At 44.8% G+C, this 18,551-nt stretch overlaps 1 pseudogene; it reads left to right on the forward strand.

The window, feature by feature from the left end:
• Window positions 1-460: 460 nt before the first annotated feature.
• LOC123396835 overlaps window positions 461-18,551 on the forward strand; it is a 108,312-nt pseudogene continuing 90,221 nt past the window's right edge.

The following is an 18,551-nucleotide window of genomic DNA, read 5'->3' on the forward strand; positions in this document are numbered from 1 at the left end:
GCCGCATTGCAAGCCAGGTGATAGTGATAATGCCTTGGCGCTCGGCAGCTTTCATTGTCGTGCAGCCTAGTACTCCGCTGCTCGCTGCGGCTCGTCTCTCTAGCCTGACCGAGCAGGCAGGTGAATCATTGCGACTCAGGCCGCACAATCCCGCTGCCGAAAATTCCCTCGTCTCTGCCTCGATCGTGCGGCCGGCGCAGGGGCGAGACGATCAATCATCAAGCAAATTATCCAGTGGGATCGACTAGCCGGCGGCACTGCACCCAGTCGATCAATGAATCGATTGAGCAAAGGGTCATCGATGCTGCTTGATGCAGTGGCGTGGGCTTTTTCTTGGATTCTGCACTGTGCAGATGCGAACAAAAACGGCGCAGAGGGAAAGGACCGGGCCAACAGAGTCGCCAATCATCCATTGTGCGAGATACCCCACCCAAAGAAAAAGAGGTCATTGTGATGAGGGATGCTGCTGCTGCGCCTTTTGAACGAGAGCGAGGGTGGCGCCGTGGCGGCCGGGGACGGCGATGCACTGTGGTCCTGCCTGTCTGAGTTGGTTCTAGGGTGATGATTCTTTGCCTTTCCTTTTTGGACGGAGTCACAGTCGGCTCAGGATGATGATTCTTGGCTGGAGCGATGCAGGTTGATGCATGGACCATCCATGTGTGCCTGGCAGCTTCAGAGATTTCCATGATGAGCAAGACCTGCTCGACCTTGCGGCTGAAGGCGCATCACCCGCTCAGGCCAAAAACACCGTTCTCATCTTTGTTCGAAACTTTTAAGAGCATCTACACCCAAACACAACAAATATGACCCCTTAAAGGTTTGTACACGTGTCCGTGACCAGATATGTTTCCTATTCGTCCATCTCTATAACCATACTTTTTATTTCCTTTCACATATGTCCAATTACTTGCACGTGATTACTGAAGAGAAAGAGAGAAAAAAGAAGGGGAGTGATCTACGCCGGCGCGCTGGCCCAAACTTTCGCACGGCCACGCGCGGACCGTGTGATCCATCAACCCCGTGCGTCTGCACCATTGGATCCGCATGCAACATTTTTCCTCCTATGCAGTAAAATTTCGATGCGATGCAGCAATTTTTTCAACGGTTGCAACAAAAAACAAAATTTGTAGCAAAAAAATATCTACGTGATCGTAGCAAAAAAACGGAGCTGATGGTACGTGGTAGCAAAAGTCAAACGTCGGTTGTAGCAAATATTTACGTGACGTGTATGCAACTTTTTAATGAACGATTGCAGCAAAACATGATGCCGGTTGTAGCAAAAAATAACACGGTTGTAACAAAAGTAAAAAACATCGATTGTAACGAAAAATCCGACGAACTGAATTTGCAACCAAACGTATATGCAATTTTTTTACTGGGACAAAAAATAATAAAAAAATGTTTGCAACAAAAATAACGCTGGTTGTAATAAATTTAGACGAAAAATGTTGCATCCATTTATCAACGAAACGTGTGGGTGGGAAAAATGTTGCAATGGCCCGCGCGCGCGAGGGACGACTGGCGCGTCGGTTCGGTCCGCGTGCGGGTGTGAAACGATTCCCAAAAAAGAATGAATAAAGAAAAGAAAAAATGGTCCGGAGTGGGTCGCGTCCTATGTGGCGGACTAACATGTCCGCAAGTCCTTATATTTTCCCTATATTTAAAATGGATGTAAGGGTTTGCGGACAACCTAGACCTATACAGATGATACAAGCGGTTTGGTTGGGTCACCTTTTTTCCTTCTCTCTCCTGTCCGGTCATTGAGCGACCGCGTTCGCAGACGTATGAGGGATCGTTTGAGGCGTCCGGTTGTAGATGCTCTAAGGACGTGTTTGATTGCCCGCATCCGGCCCAACCAGACCGAGTTGGGTCAAGTAATGTATGTTTGATTGAAAATGCAGTGGACTGGCTTGCATTCGCACGAAGCATAAAGGAGCACTCAGCGTGGTTCACTATAAACTGTCGACATTTATAGCGAGCCACGCTAAGGGTGGCGCAAGCACGCATGCGGGAGGGGGGAGGGGAGGGGAGGGCAAAAGCGAGTGGGGGTGGGAGGAGAAGGAAATCCGGCGCGCCGACATGGCGCCAAATCTAGGCTCACCCCGACCCATTTACTCGGTCACTCCTACCTCTAGGACAACCTCTTCGTCTAGCCTCACCACCACCTGCGGCGATAACTCAGATTTGTGCAAGCGGCGGCGGCAGATCCGACTGTAGAAGCTATTGTCGCTCTTCCATTTGGCCACTGTCTGCTCGTCCTTGACTCGTCCATGCCCCCCTTCGTCGTCCTCGTCTCCGATGCTAGTAAGCAAGACCCCCTCACCCCAATGTTAGGTTCCGTTGTTAGGCCGCTAGGCAAGATGTAGGATCGATTTCTCCATTGCTCAATGCACCCTCGATGCTGACTAGGTTATGGCGCATGGATGCGACTGCTAGTTCAGTGAGGAGCGCTCATATTTGTGATTTAGGTATGGATCATGTTCATGCACAAGAGAGTTGTTCGTCATGGTGAGAGACATGTCATCATATATGCTTCAATGCTTATGTGGGAGCAGGAGAGGATTGTCAATCTGAACTACATATACAACTGCAACGACACACATGCTGCGTGGATGCTTAGAATGAAATGAGCACAATTTTTCACACTTGTCGAGATCTTCAAGAGGAGGGGGCTGCTAGAAGATAGCATCCACACTAGTGTGGAAGAGCAAGTGGCCATGTTCCTTCATGTTGTTGGCCACAACCAGAGATTCAGGGTTGTCCACAACACGTTCAGGAGATCAATGGAGACCATCTCAAGGTACTTTAAGCAAGTGTTGTATGTTGTTGGGGAGTTGAGAGGAGAGATGATCAAGTCACCAACTGACTGGACTCCTAACAAGATCCGCATTAGCCCAAGATGGTATCCGTACTTCAAGGTGAGCAATGGAGTATGTAGTTTATTGCTTCTTATGCTAGGATTGTTCAAGGTGAGCACTAACACAGTCTTGTATTGCCATTTCAGGATTGCATTTGGGTAATAGATGGTACTCATGTCACTGCGAGAGTGCCGAGGTCACAAGATGCAAAATTTAGGGGGAGGAAGCACTACACTAGGCAGAATGTGCTTGCTCCTGTTGAATTTGATATGAAGTTCACATATGTGTTGGCTGATTGGGAAGGGTCAGCACATGATGCTAACATACTCAGAGACAACATGAGTTGTCCTCATGGCATCAACATCCCTGATGGCAAGTTCTACCTAGGAGATATTGGCTATGCATGTCACCAAGATGTTCTTCCACCCTTCAGGAAGACCAGATACCATCTTAACGAGTTCTCTGGTAGGAACTACCCTAGTACTCCACATGAGTTGTTCAATCTCTCACACTCCAGCCTTAGAGTAACCATTGAGAGGGCATTTGGAGATGTGAAGAACATGTTCAAGATCCTAGATCAGAAGCCATTCCACCCTTACCCCTCCCACGTAAAACTTGTTCTTGCATGTTGAATTCTACATAACCAAATCCTACAGTGGAGTTTTGATGAACTGGTGCCTGTGGAGGAAGATGTGACGCTTGACGATCTTGACCTCGATGGCCATGGTGTGGTGTGGAGGCAATTGAAAACGAAGCCTGGAAGACCAAAATGAAGGAGTGGGCACAAGCAATGTGCGATAACGGAGGCCACACAAAGATGCGAAGAAGAAGAAGAAGAAGAGCAGCAGCAACAACAGAGGAAGAGGAAGCAACAACAACAGCAGAAGAGGAGGAAGAAACAACAACAACAGAGCAAGAGGAACAACAATGTCAACTGAAGAGGTAAAAGGAAGAGGAAGATGATTGATGATGAACTTTCAATTCAGCCAATTGGCTCTTAATAATGTGTACTCCTATTTGATAGTAGCTAGGATGAACCGTAATTTGTTTTGTTGCTAGGAGTGATACTCTTAAGATCGTGTGTGCTAAGATCACCACTAGTGAGAAGTGGTGAGAGGATCTAATGCAGGTTACAACCAAACAACGTGTCCTATGTGTGCCTAATGCAACGCGACCAACCAAATAGCAGATTAAAATTAGTTTCCTCATGCAGCTAACCTATATGCGGGCAACCAATCAATGTACACATGGTGGTTTGAGGATGTTTTTCCTCAACGAGGCCCATCTGAGAAGTCTATGCAGACACCCCAAAATTGGTGCGGGCAACCAAACACGCCTTGTCGGAACTGGGGCACCGCAGACCCAAAAAGGTTCGAACACTAGGGTGCGCTTGCTCTCCTACCCTATTCTGCGTGTTAATCTCACGATGACTCTCCGGTGGCTCGAGCTAAGGGAGATGAACAAGAACACTCGCGCAGTTTACCCAGGTTCAGGCCACCTTGCGGTGTAAAACCCTACTCCTGCTTGTTTGGATTGCTTGAGGTGGAAGACGAGTACAAATGGAGGGGGTTCTTGCCCTAATGGAGTTGGTGGACCCCCCTTGCTATGGAGGACGGACCTCCCTCTTATACATGACTTGGTCCTCTTTCCCCCCAAAACACACACTTGGCAGGAAGGGTTGCCACAACGGCCATTTTGAAAGGGGACATGACTACAGTCCATCTTGACAACGGTGGTGTTCGCCTGCCAAAGCTCTTCGTCGTGATGCACTCGTGGGCTTGGGGGTGACCTCCATCCTGCCGAGCCCCCAGCCTTGGTCCTCTTGTACTAAGTAGGAAACCTTTGGGGGTTGCTTTGGGAACCCGTGGGCTGGCTTTGTTCCCATGGCACCAAAGAGGAAAGCCTCTCTGTCCGTGCCTGCTGCCCCCCCCCCCCCCCCCCCGTGCGGCCTGCACGGCTTGCATTGCCCATGTGAGTGGGCAGAGCCGTGAGACCCCACCTGGTTGCCCGTGACTAGTCCGCCCCGCGAGGGCCTTAGGGGCTGCCTCGGGACGTGCCTTGGCACCGTGCTGCTCCATGCGGTCCTGTAAGTGCATCTAGTGCCCCTTAGTGATTTTGGTGGTTTGAAGACTTATAGGTTAAGTATATAATGTGTTTGTGAGTATACACAGGATCTATAAGTCATTGAGGAGTTTGAGATATTTGAAGAATATCGACCCCTAAAAATATATGTCTTTAGTTGAAGAAATTGGTCTGAAGCTGAAGAAATGAATCGCGAGGAATCTGCGATGAAGTTGATATTCCTCATGAAGAATACTGATATTGAGAAGTCCGGTGTGTCCTGAAGAAAATCACTTTGAAGAATTTGAAGCATGAAGACTTACACTTTGTGTTTTATTTTCTTCGCATTTGAGTAATAGGAACACCGTACTGTTAAAGAGGGTCGAAGTTACACTATGGAATGAATTTCCTCATGATGCTCAACCCAAGCCTAAATCCTACCAAAAGCCTCAAGTGAGGAATACGAGTGACATGAGGACTCTCACAGTTGAGGGTCCCGACCGTTTCGATAGCCACGCCAAGTCATTGGTCTTATCCATTCCAACGGTCATATTATTTAAGGGCATTAGTGTCAAATCATGCCGGGATGCTCCCAGGCTATAAATAGCCACCCCCCACAACCACTACCTGGTTGGCTGCTCCGTTAGAAACTGACACTTGTCATAAGAGCAACCCAATTCCTCAGAGCCTTCGAGAGTAATTCATTAGTGAGGAAATACACCATACACCGAAACCACAAACCAAACCTAGTGATTGAGCATCACTGAAGAAGTTGTTCCTGTGTGGGACTGAAGCCTTTTACCTTTGAGGACTGTGCATCCTCCAGACTGTTAGGCGTCATGGTCTAGAGCTTTCCAGCAGTCAATTGTGGATCGCCGGGTGACCAAGTTTGTAAGGGTTTGGAAGTCTGCCCTGAAGACTTACCACGAGTGTTGGGCGAGGACTGTGTGTCCTTAGCTCAAGGAGAATACGGTAGGGACTGTGTGTCCCGGGACTGTGTGTCCTTTGGTTTCAATACCAAGCCGCTCCAAACCAGATGTACGACTGTCACAGCAGTTGGAACTGGGTCATCAACGATTCTCTTCACTGAGAATCGGGTTCCAATTCCTCAACTCCTTACTTTCCTCGTATTATGTGTTGATAACTTTCACTGCAACTGTTTGAAGAATTTGCTGAAGACTTTCTCTGAATTTCCTCAACCCCAAATTCTTCACGTTAGTTAATCCTCATCTGTATTCTGCATGCCTGCTCACTATGCAATCTGTTTTCACGTTCTTCACTCTGAAAAACTGCTGTTGTGAAACTTTGCACTTCTGATCCTTTACTGTTTCTGTTGTAAGTTAGTCATCAGTGAGGAATTTCCTCTAAAGGAATTTCCTTAGTGATGAAATTCTAAAAATCTCCTATTCACCCCCCTCTAGTCGATATAACGCACTTTCAATTGGTATCAGAGCAAGGTACTCCCTTGTTCTATGTGATTTTGGTTTAACCACCTGGAGTTTTAGTTATGTCGACTGCAGGCATGTTTAAGGTGACTGCAGCATGTCCTACCTACGATGGAAAGAACTTTCCCTTCTGGAAGAACAAAATGCAAATGCATCTACAAGCTATTGATAATGACCTCTGGTATATTGTGGAACATGGCGTCCCCATCATCTCTGCCAGTGTCACTGCAGCTGATGTGAAGAAATTTAAGCAACTCGATTCTCAAGCGAAGAACATCATCTGTGGCCATCTGAGCCCAGGCCAATTTGGAAGAGTAAGTGCTTTGGGCTCTGCAACACTGATCTGGGAGAGACTGTGCAAGGTAAATGAAGGAGTATCAACCCAGCGTGACTCTCGTGTTGATATTCTTCGCAATCTCTTCAATCGCTTCAAGAGACATGACAATAAAAGCTGCCAAGACACCTTTGATCGCCTCACTGACATATCAAATGAACTGCAAGCACTGGGAGCTCGAGACATCACTGATCACGAAGTTGTGAAGAAACTGCTGAGATCTTTGGATTCTTCATTTGATACTTTAGTTCTGATGATTCAAGAAAGACCAGATTACAAGATGCTTGATCCAGCTGATATACTAGAAAGGCTAAATACTCATGAATTCCAGCTAGAAGAAAAGAGAGATCTATATGGACCAAGCTATTCCAGACCACGTGCACTGAAGGCTAGAGCAATTTCCTCATCTGAAGACGAAGACACAGATGACAGCATTTGTGACCCTGAAGAATTTGGACAGGAGCTTGCAATGCTCGTGAGGAAATTCTAGATATTTACACGACGTGGCCAGTTCGGTAAATCTTCAAGAAGAGACATGAGGAAATCCGAATCTTCATTTGAGGACTACAAGAAACGAACCTGTCACAAGTGCAAGAAATCAGGTCATTACATTGCTGATTGTCCCCGTTGGGAAAAGGAATCAAAGAAGAAGAAATACAAGGATGACAGTTCTGATGACTCGAAGAAGAAGAAGAAATCTTCAAAATCCTCATCTTCAAAGCCCTCATCGCACAAGAAGACTAGTTTCAGAAAGGCTCGGGCACTTATTGGCAAGGAAATGGACTTCGAGGCAGAATCAAAGGAATGTGATGAAGAACAGGGTTTTGATAAAGACTCAGAATCCGGACAGGCTAGTCTTGCACTCGCAACCACTTTCGTCAGCAAGTCAATCTTCAACCTTGAAGAAAATGATAGCACCATCCGCACTAATGACTATGCTGATGACTTTGCTCCAACCTTTTGCTTCATGGCAAAAGGTTCAAAGGTACCAAATAATGCCTCCTCCTCTGATTCAAGTGACTGTGAACCTGATGATTATAAGAAACCCAGTTACAGTAAACTTGGTATCATTGCCACTAAACAACAAACTGCCCTGGAAAAAGCTTCAGAAACTTCTAGATAAAAGTGATGATCTGTTGAATGATGAAATGAACCTTACCCAAATCCTCACTGAAGATGTGAAAAGTCTTCAGTCTAGATTTGATAATCTTCAGGATCGTTATGATACACTCCTTACTGATCATGAGAAGCTTTCCTATGAATTTCTTCAAAGGAAGCTTGATCTTGAGAAGCTGAGGATGTCTCATGATGATCTTCGTATGGAAAATGATTCATTACTAGCTCAACAGATCAGCGCTGGTCAAGTTGAATTATTCCTCCATGTCTTAAATGCATTGAACGCGAAACTGCTAATTCCTCACCAGAATCATCAAATGCTGCTATTGCTACAAATTCTTCAACTGCACATGTTGTGTCTATTTCCTCACTTGAGGAAAACACAAATGTTACTGATGAAAATGCAGGGTTGAAGGAATTGTACGTGACAGGCATATACAAAAGCCTCAAAGGACATCAAACCCTTTGTGATGTGCTCAAAAAGCAGATCTTGAACAGGAACCCGGGGAAAGAAGGAATTGCCTTTGAGAGGAAATTAAATGCTGATGGATCTTATTGGAAACCTGAGAAGTATCCCAAAACCTCTTGGGTTGCTGCTACTGGGCCTCCTTTTGATCCATCTAATCTAACTCGTTTTTCATGTGAATTATCCTATTCCTTGGATGAGTCATTTGACTCCAACTATAAACTGTTCAAAAATCAATCTGGTGAAGTATTTGCTCGATATGTTGGAACTAATTGCAGGAATGGCCCTCCCTTGAGGAAAATCTGGGTTCCCAAAAGCTGTCTCGAAAATCTTCAGGTGAATGTTCTTATGACACCACCACTAAAGAATCAGAACCCCAGATCAAATTCCTCAGGAGGACCAAAGTCTTCAAGAGGATCAAAATCCTCAACTGGTCAAAACTATGCTCGTACCCGTGCTAATGCGTCTAACATGCAGGGAAACTACAAGGAATATGAATATGAGCGTTACTCCTCAAATCATTATGTTCATAAATCCTTAAACCAGTTCTCTTCATATTCATATGAGTACTTTAATCCCTCTACTGTTAAGAGAAGTGCATTGGCTTCAATGCCACCTTTCTCATATGGTGCTCGCAGGATGATGAATGCTTTGCCACCCCTTCAGATGTGAGTGGTGAGGAAATCGAACTAATCACTTCTGCAGGTCAGGTCTCCAGATGAAAATCATCATCTGAAGAATTTGCTGGAGACCTGAGGAAATGCTTGATAGGACGCAAGCTAATGATTGATGAAATAGAAATATTTCACACGTCCTTACATTTATGTTATGATGAAATTACTGATCTGATGAAATTAGTATCATATTCTTCAAATCTGAAGCATATGAGATGGTAAGCTGTACTAATTCATCTGCAGGATGACAAACCCAAGAATACTGAGTGGGTTCTTGATAGTGGCTGCACACATCACATGACTGGTGATAAAAGCTTACTGATGAATATGCCACTAACTCCATCACCTCTGAAGAAAATCACATATGCTAACAAAGGTAAAAGCAAGGTATTGGGACTTGGCAAAGTGGCTATTTCCAAGGATAGACATATGGACAAAGTGATGCTTGTTGAATCCCTTGGTTTTAACCTCATGTCAGTCTCGATGCTTTGTGACCTTGACATGATTGTTATCTTTGGTAGATATAGATGTGTAGTCATTATGGAATCTGACAGATCCAAAGTCTTTGAAGGTGTAAGAAGAGGGGATTTGTACATTATTGATTTCTCTACAGGTCCTCAACCAGCCACTTGCTTGCTAGCAAAAACCTCAGAAGGATGGTTGTGGCACCGAAGACTAGGTCATGCAGGCATGAGGAATTTGCACACGCTCGCGAAGAAGAAGCATGTCATCGGCATCGAATCAGTCAAATTCCTCAAGGATCATCTCTGCGGTGCTTGTGAATCTGGGAAAATGACCAGATCCAAGCATCCCTTGAAGACTATCATGACCACTACACGTCCATTCGAATTGCTTCATATGGATCTATTTGGACCTACTCACTATGCCACACTAACCAATGCAACATCTTTATATGGCTTCGTCATAGTTGATGATTATTCCAGATATACTTGGGTGCATATCATAGTGTATAAAACTGAAGTGCAGGAAATCTTCAAACGATTTTCTTGAGGGGCCTTGACGAACTTTGGCATCAAGATCAAACATATCAGGAGTGATAATGGAACCGAGTTCAAAAACACTGGTCTTGATGATTATCTTGATGAACTTGGTATTACTCATGAATTATCTGCTCCTTATACTCCTCAGCAGAATGGTGTCGTCGAAAGGAAGAACAGGACTCTGGTTGAAATGGAAAGAACTATGCTTGAAGAATATCAGACTCCTCGTCGCTTTTGGCCTGAAGCAATCAACACTGCATGCCATATCATCAACAGGGTATATCTTCAAAAATTCCTCAAGAAAACCTCATATGAACTCCTCACTGACAAGAAACCCAATGTAAGTTATTTCAAAGTCTTCGGTGCAAAATGCTGGATTAGAGATCCTCACCATAGCTCAAAATTTGCACCTAAGGCACATGAAGGTTTTATGCTCGGTTATGGAAAGGACTCGCACACTTACAAAGTCTTCAACAACTATCACAACAAAGTTGTTGAGACTGTAGATGTGCGGTTCGATGAAACTAATGGCTCGCAAAGAGAGCAATTGCCTTCTGATCCAGATAAACTGTCTCCTGAGGAAGCAATAAAGCTCAAACCTACTGAAGACATTGTCCCCACTGAGGAAATTGGTGAAGAAACGATCCCCATCACTGATGAAAATCAAGAAGATGCTCCTGAGGAAATTGCACCAGCACCACTTCCTCAACCCAGACAAAATCCTCAACCAGCTCATCCGAGGATTGCAAATGAAGTAGAACTTGACAAAATCCTCAATGACATCAACGCGCCAGGTCCTCTCACTCGCTCAAAATCTTCACACTTAGTTAACTTTTGTGGGCATTTCTCCTTTGTATCCATCACAGAACCCTCAAAAGTTGCTAAGGCTTTTCTGGAACCAGAGTGGATCCAAGCTATGCAAGACGAACTTCTTCAATTCAAGCTGAATGACGTATGGGAGCTCGTCAAACGACCAGATCCTCGCAAGCACAACATCATCGGCACCAAGTGGATTTTCCGAAACAAGCAAGATGAGAACGGTCAAGTGGTGAGGAATAAGGCACGACTTGTAGGCCAAGGCTACACCCAGGTTGAAGGAATAGATTTCGATGAAACTTTTGCACCTGTTGCTAGAATTGAAGCTATTCGAATACTACTTGCTTATGCTAATCATCATAACATCATCTTATATCAAATGGATGTGAAAAGTGCATTCCTCAATGGTAAGCTTGAGGAAGAAGTATATGTTGCTCAGCCCCCAGGTTTTGAGGATCCAAAGAATCCAGACAAAGTCTTCAGACTCAAAAAGGCTCTTTATGGTCTCAAGCAAGCCCCTTGGGCATGGTATGATACATTGAAGGAATTCCTCATGAAGAAAGGCTTCAAACCTGGTTCACTCGATCCAACTCTTTTCACTAAATCCTATGATAATGAGCTATTTGTGTGTCAAATATATGTCGATGATATCATATTTGGCTGTACTGACAAACGATACAGTGATGAATTTGCTTACATGATGAGTGAAGAATATCAGATGTCCATGATGGGGGAGCTGAAATTCTTCTTAGGTCTTCAAATTCGTCAACAAAGCAATGGAATCTTCATATCACAGGAGAAATACCTCAAGGATGTTCTGAGGAAATTCGACATGCATGAATGCAAAGGTGCCAAGACTCCAATGCCTACCAACGGCCACCTCGGCACTGATGAAAATGGTAAAGATTTCGATCAGCAGGTATATCGTTCTATGATTGGCTCTTCATTGTATCTATGTGCATCTAGGCCAGATATAATGCTTAGTGTTTGCATGTGTGCACGTTTTCAAGCAAAACCGAAGGAATCACACCATAAGGCTGTGAAACATATTCTTCGATACTTAGCTCACACACCAACACTAGGATTATGGTATCCCAAGGGCTCAAATCTTCATCTGGTAGGGTATTCTGATTCTGACTATGCTGGTGACCGTGTGGATCACAAGTCAACGTCTGGCACATGCCATTTCCTCGGAAGATCACTAGTTTGCTGGTCCTCAAAGAAGCAGAACTGCGTATCACTCTCCACTACCGAAGCTGAGTACATTGCTGCTAGTTCTTGCTGTGCTCAATTACTATGGATGAAGCAAACCCTCAAGGACTACGGCATCAACATGAAGAATGTGCCTCTCTACTGTGACAATGAGAGTGCTATCAAGATTGCATACAACCCAGTACATCACTCAAAGACCAAGCACATCCAGATTCGTCATCATTTTCTTCGGGACCATGTCCTCAAGGGCAATATCCTCATCGACCATGTGAAGACTGATGATCAACTGGCAGATATCTTCACTAAGCCCTTGGATGAGAAAAGGTTTTGCAAGTTGTGGTGTGAGCTAAATATCTTAGAATCTTCAAATGTTTTGTAAAAACATGCACACATCCTAACACTTATGCAAAATTGATGACTTAGATGTGCAACACATGATGAATCGATTTTCTTCAACTAATGAAGAATGTCACTCTGAATATGAAGAAATCAACGAAGAAATTGATTCTCAGGGCCCGACGACAATTGTACACGTTGTCTGTAATCAACATTCTTATATGGTGGGTCACGCCACCGCCCAATGTGAAATTCCTCAAGTTGATTTTCTTCAAATGTTCTATTTCCTCAAAATGTGTTTTTCTTCAAAACAGCTCTTCTTCATTGTGATGATTTATCGCAAAATCTTTAAAAACACTTGATGACTTTCATTTGACTAATAGACTGTGATTTCAAGTCCTCAACAGCATTCACTTATTGCTATTTCTTCAAGTTGATATTTCTGCTAAGTGAATGTGATCGGACCCTACATTCCCTCTATGCTATACTCATCCACTCTATTCAATTCTTCGTATGCGTTCTACTTGAAACTTTGTTCAAAATCCTCACTTCGTCCTTGTCAGCTGATGATTTTGTAACGAAAATCCTCAAATCTTCAAAAATTGTTTCTTTAATACACAGTAACTGAACCCCACTCCCCGCGATCGGATAACCACGATCTCCACTATCTCCACCGCACTGTTCGGGAGCTACACGTGTCCTGCGGAGACGTAGAGGTAGGGGCGGTTTGGTCCGAAATTTTCGCGCCAACAGTAACTTTTGGCTATAAATATGTCCTTATCCCCCTCTGCATACTCTTCTTCGCTCCATCTCTCTCCTGCCACAACATACACCACCGAACCCTAGCGCCATCGCTGGTAGTCTCGTCGCCGGTGAGGAAGAGCTTCACTGCCTCGACTTCTCCGTCGCCGGAACCACGCCGGAGTCGGACCATCTTCGTCCGCCGCCGCTGTAGACGTCCTCTGTCGCCGGGTTAGGGTGCATTGGACACGCGACCGAAGAGCTTCTCCACACACATCTTTCTGTGTTCTTCGTGCGCACCTTCCAGGGTAAATAAATCCCATTTTTACAGCAAGTTAGATCTAAAATTTTACATCTTCTATGTGAAATCTGTTTTTCCTCAAGAAACGATAAGCACTTGATTCCTCAAACACTGCCTATCACCACATCATTGGTGAACTATGCTAAGCATCTAAGATTTTCACGAGATTCCTCAATTGTGCGAATTTTCTGATCTATACAACTCTGGAACCCAAGAACAGTATGCTTAGGCAAATTCCTCAACCACTGGTTATATTCCTCAAACTGTCAAACTTTTTCATTTTCTTCAAATCTGAGAACGCATATGACCTCTCCAAATTCCTCGCAACTATACTCTGTTCATAGGTACACGCATGTCAGCTGATGAATCTCTCGGTTCTCATCACATTAACTCATTTGCAGCGGTTCTGGAAGAAAATCTTCAAGTCTCATTAGAATCCTCAAGAGTTCAATCTCATCAGCAAAATCCTCAGCTGAAGAAAATGGAGGATGACAGAAAACAGAAGGGAGGAAAGAAACTTGAGCAAAACACAGTTGTGGATATCCCTGAGGATATCTACTTGGACTATTGCACGCCTGATGAAAATGAGACAATGGCAAAGAGAAAGACGGTTGCAGAAGATAGAACGCCGATGAGCGAAGGAATGGAAGGAATACATGTTTGTGACTCCCAAGTATGCGAAGAAATTCGCTCTGAAGCCTCCTGGCAGACAGGCCCCACTTGAGGATCATCAAGTAGCACATCCCTCAAGCCTCATGACCATTGATAACTATCTAGATGAGAAGGAAAAGCATCTGGCTAAGCTCAAGAAGCAGGCAGAAACTGCAGTGAGGAAATTCAATGAATCCTCAGCTGCTGCTACTTCCTGTGCCGCAGAAACCTCTGGCTCAGAAATTCCTCAAATGCAGTCTGTGCCGTCAAAGCCAAGGGCTCCAAAGCCTCAAGAGAAGTCTGCTCAGGCCTCAGTCACCAAACCCTCAGCTCCAAAACCTTCAACACCAAAACCATCAGCGCCAAAGCCCTCAGTACCAGTCTCCTCAGCTCCAAAATCCTCAGCACCACAACCAAAGCCTCAAGAGAAACCAGTATAGAAGCAAGTCATGAAGCCTATGACCGCCAGCTCCAGCTCCTCACTCCCAGCTGCAACCAGCTCAGAGACAAAGTCTTCAACACCTCCTGCGAAGACTCTGGTAACTACTGAACGTGCAACTCTGCCAAGTCCCAGCAAAATCATCACCGTCCCGTCTGCATCAGAGGGCAGTGATGAATATGATGATGAAATCCTACAAGCCATCATCAGAAACAAGCAGGAAAGAGTTGCTCAGGCATCAGGAAGTGCCATTCCTCTGGCAATGGACCCCAAGGTCCTCCTTGACTACATCAACATCTCGTATGAGGACCCAAACACCCCACTTGATGATTTGAAGCTTCCCCCTGGCATCAGTCACATGGTGACCACTTTCATCAGTGAAGCCAAGTGGAAAGAACAGCAGGCCAGGCAGGCCAAAGTTGCAAAGATTAAAAAGGAGAAATTCCTCAAGCAGAATCTCCTCAAATTAACTCCTGATGCACTGGTGTCAACACAGGTAGAGCTAAAGAAATTGACTGACAAGTACTCCAAGCTGGCAGATCGCAAAAGTCTCAAGAGCAATTTCATCAAGCTAGCCACTAGTGCTATTGATGAATACAATAAGAAGGCCGCACCCCTAGCACCAACTTCTCAGCCCTGATTGAGGAGCCAACAGATGAATCTCCTCATGATGAGGAAACTCCTCAAGCTGAGGAAGTACACCAAGAACGCCGTGTGGATGAACCGGCTATTGAAGAAATCATCATGGTAACTCCTGCTGATGAATTTGCTGCAGCTGATGAGACTGCCCCTGACCCAGTTGCTTCGCCAAAGCAAGCTGATGACTCTGTTCTAGCTGGTTCCTCAATACCAGCTGAAGAATCTGTCAAGAAAACCCCTTGACCAAAAGCTTCAACGGTGAAGAAGATGACTCCGTCTGCATCAGACGTGAAGAAAACCAGGGCTGCTGAGAAGGAAGCCAAAAAGAGAAAGGCCTCATGTGCAGAAGAAGAAACAGAGACCAAGCGCCTCAAAGCACTTGAAGAAACTGCTCCTCTGGACCCTGTGCCCATGAATGTCGCTCCTTCCTATGAAATGGTCATCATTGATGATCCAGCAAAAAAGGCAGATGAGGAAATGAAGGATGCCGCCTCTAAGGAACACACTGATGAGGAGATTCAGATAAACGAAAGTCCTCAACCTTCAACGCTCTGAGCATCAGCTGCACCAGCTGATAAAACTGCATCTGCCACCAAGCCAGCTGAGGAAGAACAAACTAAAAATCCTCAAGCTGATGAAATTCAACGCTCTGAGCAGAATCCACAAGATGAGGAACATGCTGACCCAACTCCTCAAACTGAGCAAGAAGAAGCTATTCCTCAGGCTGATGCACAGCCAGAGCAAGCCCCTCAGCCTGAAGAACCAGCAGCTGAATTTCCTCACCCTGAGGAAAATGCTGAGGAGAACGCACCTGACCAAGACAATGCATTCATCGTGCTCAACCCAGCGACTACCATTGTTGTCTCCCCTCCAATTCCTCAGCAAAATCTTAAGCCAGTTCAGCGTCAGCCATTCTCCAAGCGTCCTAAGTTTCAAAAGGAAAACTTCTTTGAAGAACGCATGTACTTCATTAGAGAGAACCCATATGACAAGCCTCAAATGAGGCATATGAAGTTTTGGACTAGACTCAGATGAACTACTATGCCTCTGTGCTATGTGGACGAAACAAGATATTCCAGCACAGGCATATTCCTCATGTTGAACTTGAAGCAATACCTTGCCTGGAGCCAGTCCTGAGTGTACTCCATGATGCCGGTTTACTCCCAATGTGCTCCGACATCTCTGACTGGAACATCGAGCTAATTCTTTAGTTCTATGCCACTCTTCACATATTTGGCAACCCTGAAGACATCAACACCTGGGTGTTTGATTGGATGTCACAAAACACTCACTACAAGGCTCCTGCTACTGAACTCCTCAGAGAACTGCCTGTACCAATTCCCTCAGAAGAGGCTGTGAAGCTTTATGGTGAGCGTGAGCTGCCCAATGGGATGGTGGAAGTCCTCATGACACCTTTGGCTGAATGAAAATCTCCGAGAACAACCTTCCTCGTCCACGAGCTCAAGTACACACCCAGGTCTATTTACAGAATCCTCTGCAGTGTGCTCGCACCGATCAAAGGCCATGATGATGAAGAAGATGTTGTAGGCCTCATGAAGAATATCCTCTTCAACATTATCCATGGTATTCCTATCAACATCCATGATTTCTTCTTGAGGACTTTGGCCGACAATGCTATGTGTCCTTTTGATCACAAGATATATGCCCCATGGATCATGAGATTCATCAGGACAAGGACAGGCATCAACTTTTCCACGCTGATTTCCAAAACCATGTTGGTTATATGCCTCCTATCCGGGTCAACAAGAAGACTTTCGAGTCCATTGAAGGAAAAGGCAAATCTATGATTGAAGAAGGCAGTAGGCCCCTTGATGGTCAGTTCAGAGAGCCAGAAGCTTATTCCTCATGGGATGATACTGAGACTCGTCCGGCAAGCCCCGTTCCTCCTCGCGTGATGAATACAAGAGAGCTCCTCCTCAGTCTTCACGAGAAGGTGGATCGCAATCACAAGTGGGTCAAACGCCAGTTTGGCGCCATTGTGAAAACCCTCACTGAAACACAGAACTCTGTGAAGCTCAACCATCACTATCTGCATGAGGTTTTTGATCGCATCTGGGCTACACTTGCACATCTGAAGACTCAGACTGAGCTTGAAGAAATGGACTTTGAGCGAGACTTTGAATGGTCGTGGCCTCCCAAGAAGAAGTTCAGGCCTATCCCAGTGCCAGACCTTGAAGACAGCTCATTTTCTTCATTCCGCACTACTGAAACTGATGAAGAACAGCTCGATACTGCTACCGGTCCAAGGAAGAAGACTACTCCCAAGAAGCATCACGGCTCTTCCTCAACTGCCACGAAGTGAAATCTTCACGGACGTTAGTCCTCAGTTTGTCCCTTTTTGTCACTTGATGACAAAGGGGGAGAAACTTGAGAGTTAGTCTTCAAGCGGGATATGTTTGGGGCTTATGAACTATATTTAAGTTACAAACTCTTGGCTCTTCTGAAGTTTTTATGTAATGAGTTGTAACTTAAGCCCGATGGTACTCTGACGCTTTTGAACGTTTTTCTTCGCATACTTATTCCTCAAGTTTTAATGCACGCATGCTGGAATTCGTCAGATACCATTTGTCATCATGCATTTTCATTTTCTTCATATGATATGTTACATGTATGCATGATTTACAAGACTCAGGGGGAGATCTCCATGATATAAATCATCAATGTGCATTTGCTGTGAAAAGCAAAATCTTCAAGATATGCACATCTTCAGGGGGAGTCTCTCTGAATCTTGATTTCAAATTCCTCAAATGAGTATTTATACTTCATATTTTTGATCCCTGTTGAAGACTTAACCTAATTGTCATCAACCACCAAAAAGGGGGAGATTGTAAGTGCATCTAGTGCCCCTTAGTGATTTTGGTGGTTTGAAGACTTATAGGTTAAGTATCTAATGTGTTTGTGAGTATACACAGGATCTATAAGTCACTGAGGAGTTTGAGATATTTGAAGAATATCGACCCCTAAAATTATATGTCTTCAGTTGAAGAAATTGGTCTCAAGCTGAAGAAATGAATCGCGAGGAATCTGCGATGAAGTTGATATTCCACATGAAGAATACTGATATTGAGAAGTCCGGTATGTCCTGAAGAAAATCACTTTGAAGAATTTGAAGCATGAAGACTTACACTTTCTGTTTTATTTTCTTCGCATTTGAGTAATAGGAACACCATACTGTTAAAGGGGGTCGAAATTACACTATGGAATGAATTTCCTCATGATGCTCAACCCAAGCCTAAACCCTACCAAAAGCCTCAAGTGAGGAATACGAGTGACATGAGGACTCTCACAGTTGAGGGTCCCGACCGTTTCGATAGCCATGCCAAGTCATTGGTCTTATCCATTCTAACGGTCATATTATTTAAGGGCATTAGTGTCAAATCATGTCGGGATGCTCCGAGGCTATAAATAGCCACCCCCCACAACCACTAGCTGGTTGGCTG

Source organism: Hordeum vulgare, chromosome 5H (genome assembly GCF_904849725.1).
Source record: "Hordeum vulgare subsp. vulgare chromosome 5H, MorexV3_pseudomolecules_assembly, whole genome shotgun sequence".
NCBI classification, from domain to species: domain Eukaryota; kingdom Viridiplantae; phylum Streptophyta; class Magnoliopsida; order Poales; family Poaceae; genus Hordeum; species Hordeum vulgare.